Source organism: Onychomys torridus, chromosome 22, assembly GCF_903995425.1.
Source record: "Onychomys torridus chromosome 22, mOncTor1.1, whole genome shotgun sequence".
NCBI classification, from domain to species: domain Eukaryota; kingdom Metazoa; phylum Chordata; class Mammalia; order Rodentia; family Cricetidae; genus Onychomys; species Onychomys torridus.
The window spans coordinates 29,792,620-29,799,056 of record NC_050464.1 but is presented as its reverse complement, the minus strand read 5'-3'; the positions used below and the strand labels follow the sequence as shown (position 1 = coordinate 29,799,056).

Here is a 6,437-nt window from a genome sequence, read left to right as displayed (position 1 = left end):
AGAACAAGGGCTTTATTTTTTTCTGTTTTGCTGGGGTTGAACCTTGGGTCTTGTGTATGCTAGGCAAGTGCTCTACCACTGAGCTATGTCCTAAGCCTCATGTCTTGCTTTTTACTTTGAGACAGAGGGAATCTCACTCAATTGCCAAAGGATGGCCTTGAATCTGATCTGTATCCCCTACGTTGAAATGGGGGGTGTGTGTCCAAGAGTCCTGAGCTGTCCTGGAACTTGCTCTGTAGCCCACAGGCTGGCCTTGAACTCAGAGATCTGCCTCTTGAGTGTGCCACCATGCCCAGCTAAGGTCTTGAAGTTCTTGTCTTCCTGCCTCAGCCTTCCAGATAGCTGGGATTACATACCTGTGCCAGCAGGTCTGCCTAAAATGGGGGTTTTAATTTCAAAAAAGCATTTGAGTAATTTTGAAAAAAATTCCATCTATATATAATATAAATTATATATTAAATTTACCTGATTTTTTTTTTTCCAGAGTATATGAATGATCATATCTTTAACCAGCATCCTTTAGCAGGGGTATTTTGAGACGAGGTCTCAGTATGTATCCCAGGCTGGTCTCCGACTCACAGAGATCTGTGGTGACATATTGTGTACCCTAATAAACTTGCCTGAGGATCAGCGGACAGAGCCAGCCACTAGATTAGACATAGAGGCCAGGCAGTGGCGGCACACACCTTTAATCCCTATGCTGGGAAGCACACAAGCCTTTAATCCCAGGAAGTGATGGCAGGGCAGAGAAAGGTATATAAGGCGTGAGGAGACAGGAACTAAAGCAGTTCAGATGAGACCCTTCTGGGTGAAGACTCAGAGAATTTTAGTCAGAGGATTTGTGGAGTTTGTGAGGCAATAGGTGGTGTCTGTGGCTTGCTCTACTTCTCTGATTTTTCAGCTTTTACCCCAATATCTGGTACCAGGTTTTTTGTTAAAAGACCATCTAAGATTCGAACAACAGAGGTCTGCTTGCCTCTGCCTCCTGGATTCTGGAGTAAAAGGCACACACCACTGTGCTGGGCTCAGACTATACTTGAACGGTTTGCCTAGCATGGGGTGTTTGGGATGGTTCTATCTGTGCCGCTATAAATGTCTTCACAGGATGGCTTGGTGTGGTCTTGGGGACGATTCTGAGCAAGCTCATTTAGAGAAACAGACTGAGAGTCACTGGGACTTTAACTTCTCCTTTGACAGTTGTGTTTCTTTGGAAAGGACCCTGGGTGTTTTGTCATGGGAGCTCTGGGTAAATTCCGTCACCCAGCTGTGCATACCCTGAAGCTGTTTGGAAGCCTGTAGGATGATAGGATTTTAAGCGTCTCTGTATTTTAACAAGATTGACACTAGGGATTCCAGGGTACATTAAAACTTGGAGAAGCCACCAGACGGTGATGGCACATGCCTTTAATCCCAGCACTCCAGAGGCAGAGGCAGGTGGATCTTTGTGAGTTCGAGGCCAGCATGGACTACCAAGTGAGTTCCAGGACAGGCACCAAAGCTAGAGAGAAACCCTGTCTCAAAAAAGAAACAAAAACAAAACTTGGCAGAGCTGTGGATTTGTGGCTCATACAGGTGGTCCCAGAATGTGGGAAGATGTAGCCGGAAACTACCACAAACTCAAGGTCATCCTGGACTACCCCCCCCACATACAACTAATTACCTTTATTTCAGTATGCATCCACATTTCAACATTTAGTGGTCATGAACAGAATGGGGAACATGGCTACGAGCCAGGATGCCAGGCCCACTGTCACAGTCAGAAGGACAGTGTTACAGCTGTTAGTCACCAAGGCTTTGGCCTCCCTACCCAGTCCATCCAAAGGTGCATGCTATAAAACGTAGGAAAATGGGGGTGCAGCCAAGGTATCCCCAATCTGAAAATGCAGTGCTCCTCTGGGTCCCTGTCTGAGGAACAGCAACAACTATTGCTCAGGGCCTTGTGTTCCAGCTGTCAGGCTCCACATTAGACCTGATGGGCCACCAAGGTGACACCCTTGTTAAAACCTCTTCAGTGTGTAAAAGCAAAGCAATTTTGGGAAGAGGAACTGACTCAGAACCTTGTGCACTTAGGACTCTCCATATGGCCTGTCTCCAGGGAAAACCACCAAGGACTCAATGCTAGCAGGTCTGAATCTCCTCATAACTGTTCACTTGGAGGCCTGAGCTCAGCTGATGGTGGCGGCAGGGTGGAGGACCGGGCACTCCCTTCCCAGGCTGGCGGCAAAAAAGCGTGTGGTCCAGAGCTTCGTGAGGAAAGCCAGGTTCCTCCCACCTCATCTGATGGCTTCTGGCCACAGCCATTGTTGGGTGGTGATGGGCACCAAGAGAATTGGAGAGGACAGGAAAGGAGCACCCCTTGATAAAGGTGGGGATACAGGAAGCCCTGAATCCTCACCCAGGGCCAATTTCAGAGGGAGAAGAGGGTTACAATCTCAGCTTTGGCCAAGGGTGGGAATGAAGGGTTGGGACAATGCCTTGGATGGGGCATCACATGAGACTTAGGGAAAACAAGGGTGCAGCCAAGGTACCCCCAATCCCCTAGTAGTCCCAGGGATGCCCCCTAAAACCTTTCCATCTATTCTGAGGGCCACCATGCCGTTGTGATGGGAGGGTGAGGTGGGCAAAGGGAGACCCAGACCATGTGTCAGCAGCAGGTGATGGTGTGACATGTCTGTTCACAGTTGTGTTAGCTGTGTCCACCACTGCCAAAGGAAAATGATTTCAACACACTTTTTAATTAAAAAAATTTTTTAATTCATTTTACATACCAAAGATCCCACTCTTCCCTCCTCCCGCTCCCCAGCCTCCCCCTCCAATCCACAAGGAAGCCTGAGTGAGTGTGTGCTGTTGACATGAGCACAGCCATGTCAAAGGCCTCCAAGCCTCAGACCTCCAAGGAAATGGCAAAGCCAACCCTGAGCTGGCCTCAGAGCAATGGCAAAGCCTTCCCTCCTCGGCCGATGGTCATGTGCAGAAAATGTCCCCTGTAGCTTTCTTCCCCCAGGTATTTCCAGACTGAAGATTGCTCCCCTACAGAGACTGCTCCTTGAGATCAGCGAAACCTGCTCCTTGGTCCAGCTGTATCCCATAACACTGACTCTTTATTTTTCTGCATGGAGTAGCCTGATTCCTTGTTCAGCTGCATGCAATAACCACAGCTCTGTTGAACTCTACATCATAAACACATGGAGCTGCTGGAGTGCTGCTGTCCACCTGAGCCCATCAGAGAGCCCAGTCCACCTGAACACGTGTGTGCGTGTGTGCATGTGTGTGTGTGTGTGTGTGTGTGTGTGTGTGTGTGTGTGTGTGTGTGTTGCCTTTTCTTCATTCCCTCGATGCCCCAGTCATCTCTGTCCCTGGAGCTGGGATGGGCACAGCCTGCATTCACAGCCTTGCATTCTCTGGTGAAAATGCCTGGTTCAGAGATAGGCTCATGGTCCAGCCTGCACCCAGCCAATGGGACAAGGCTGGTGAAACGCTCAGAAGAAAAGAACTGTGCTGTTTGCTAGGAGCAATGACAGTCTCTTGTCAGCAAGAGACTGACCAGCATCAGGCATGGTCTCCCCTCCCTGGGTGTCAACGTTTCTCGTCAGCTCCCTGTTCCCCCAAATGACGGTCCCGCCAGCCAGGCCTCTAGTTACCTGGAGCCATTGCTGATGAGGATGCTCTCCCGAATGGTCAAGGTGCAGTAATACCACACGAGCAGGAAGTTGAAGACTTCATCGGTCACCCTAGTTGGAAGAAAACAGCCCCCAGGGAAGGGGACAGCCTGACCGGACAGTCCCTGGGTGCCTCCCCTCGCCTACCACCAGACCCTGTGCCCCATCTCTTCCCCGGCCCCGCCTACGTGCCAAGGGCTAGCAGAGGCTCCCCCACTAGCCATCCAGCCACACAGCCACTGGAATGTAACAGGTTTAAGTTGAAAAATGCCAAGGACTGAGGATGGCCATGGGAGAGAGACCCGGAAGAGCTTTCTCGGAACTCAGAACCAGCATGGTCCTGCAACATCCTGACCTCTTATTCCACTCCAGGGTGGCGACAGAAAGTGTTTTTGTTGTGTTCTCCAGTTGGTGAAACTTTGTCCAAGAGATAAATTAGAGACTTGTGTATAAGAGGAGAGGAGAAATGGGGCCGTCCAGGCTCTGGGTGGAGCTTAGACCAGGACTTAGAACATGACACACCACAGGCTTCCTGGAGGAACCCAGAGGCCCCAGTGTAAGGGCCTAGGACTGGACACCAAGAACTCTCTCTTTCAGAGGGGCAGATGAGCATTACTTGCGTGCGCAGCCTTTGCCCTTGGGGTCACAAGCCGGGCACTGGCAGCAGGCAGGCATGAACTGAGAGCCTGCAAGGGCCTTTGTTGGGAAATTCAAGTAGCCAGGCCAGCAGCTGGACTCTCAGCAAAAGTGCACGCCAGGAAATAAACCTTGACACTTAGGCCAAATGCCTAAGCCATACTTGGCTGCCTCCCCCTTTATGGCAGAAAACCCAAGCAGAGGAAGGAAAGGACCAGACCCTCTTGGCGGTATGGATGGGCCCTGTCTCTATCTGCCTCCCTCTCTTCTCAGTGATTGATGGGCAGAAACTGAGTACTACCCCCACACAGTGTGAGCTCACTGAGCGGCTATAACCCTATGAGGTACAGCCTGCTGCCACAGTCTAACAAAGGGAGAGACTGAGGACTCCATAGGGAACCTGTCCATAGACAGAGGCATTCAGTCTCAAAGCCAGAATTTGAATCCAGACAGCCTGGGATGGCTCTTCTTGCTCTCGAATGCATCCCTCTATGTATTAGTCTGTACTTTTTCTTTTACTGAGGTAGGGTCTTCATACATCCTCCAACTCTCCTGTGGCCAGTGACGACCTTGAGTTTCTGATCCTCCAGCCTCCACTCTCTGAGAGCTGGGATGAGAGGGCTGCAACACCAGACCTGGCTTCTTCGATGCTGGAGACTGACCCAGGGTCTCCTTGCATACCAAGCAAGCAACTGAGTTACAGCCTCAGCCCTATTGATCAACTTATTATGAAACTGAGATGTAATCCACATACCATACAATTTTCCCTTTTAAAGCATGTAATCGAAAGGCTAGGGAGCAAATACCTTTAATTCCAGCACTCGGGAGGCAGAAGCTGCATGAATTTTAGGCCAGCATGGTCTTAAAAACTTTTTAAAGAAGATGTAATTTGGTGTCTTTTGTTCATTTTGTTATACCACTGACTAATTCCAGGGTATTCTATCATTCTCAAAAGGAAATGCTGGTGCCCATGAATTGCCATTCCCCATTCCTGCTTCCCCTGGCAAGCTCTGCTCCCGCTACATGTCTCTGAACCTGCCCCTTCTGGACATTTCCTATCAATGGACATATACCATATGTGGCCTTTTGTACCTGGCGTCTTTCTCACTTAGCATGATGCTGGCAAAGCTCACCCATGCCACAGCATGTCGGCGTCGCACTCCACGTTAGGGCTGTGTTACACCCCAGGGTCTACATAAACCACACTAGACCACCAAGGACTACATCTTGAGGCCCTGCCAGCAGCTAGCCCATGAAGCTTGCTAGATGGATGGGGGATGGGCAGGAATGCTACTTCCTGGCAGTCGGAACTGGTCCTTCCCTACCCTGTGCTAGCCCTGGGCTGGGGAAGCAATAGCCTGCCTCCCTGAGGACTCCCTCCTCATACCCCCATGCCCTCCCCCACACCCCACCATGCCCTTCCCCAAACCCCCATACCCTCCCCCACACCCCACCATGCCCTCCCCCACACCCCACCGTGCCCCATTACCTGTAGTGAAGGACGAACCGACATGCCACAGCACCCAGAAGCAGGATTATGGTCAGGTAAAGCTTAAACTTCTCATACTCGTCCTTGTAGGCAAACCTGCCATGACAGACATCCCAGGAAAGGTCTTGTATTGCTACCATCCCACTCGGCCACGCCTGCCACTAACCCCGTCTCCACTGCCACATCCTGCCCACAGATCTGCAGCAGGACCTGACCTTCAACTAGTGATGTCTAGTGAGGGAAAGGGCCCTGCTCCTGGGCTCTGGGGCCATGTTGGGGGCAGACAAGGGTCAAAAACAAGTCCTCTACCCTCACCTAAAGACTGCAGCAGAAACAAGGCCGATGCCACCTGGAAATGTCACCTAGGGTGGTTAGGCAGGACTCTATTCTCCAGAACAAATGCTGTATCAGGTGTAAGAAAGAGTAGATGTCACTCTCGTGGGAACTGGGGGTGTGGTGGGGGTCCTATCCACCCACATACTGACTCTGGGAAAGGAAGAAAGGCGAGGTCCCCCCCGAGCACTCCCCCACTGAGGTGGGCAGGGTCAGAAAGCCAGATAGCCAGAGCCTCAACTGCTAACCAGTTTTGATCCATGCAAAAACCCTCGCTTCCACCCATCGTCCCCCAGGAAAAGGCCCAAGAGGCTGGCTTC

At 50.9% G+C, this 6,437-nt stretch overlaps 1 long non-coding RNA gene across 1 annotated transcript; it reads right to left on the bottom strand.

Annotated features, from left to right (window-relative positions):
• Positions 1-3,558: 3,558 nt before the first annotated feature.
• On the bottom strand, positions 3,559-6,164 carry LOC118572134. Its single transcript, XR_004943471.1, has 3 exons — positions 6,100-6,164; positions 5,785-5,880; positions 3,559-3,731 (listed from the first exon to the last, which is right to left on the bottom strand). It is a non-coding gene; the product is annotated as an uncharacterized LOC118572134 (long non-coding RNA).
• Positions 6,165-6,437: the final 273 nt, after the last annotated feature.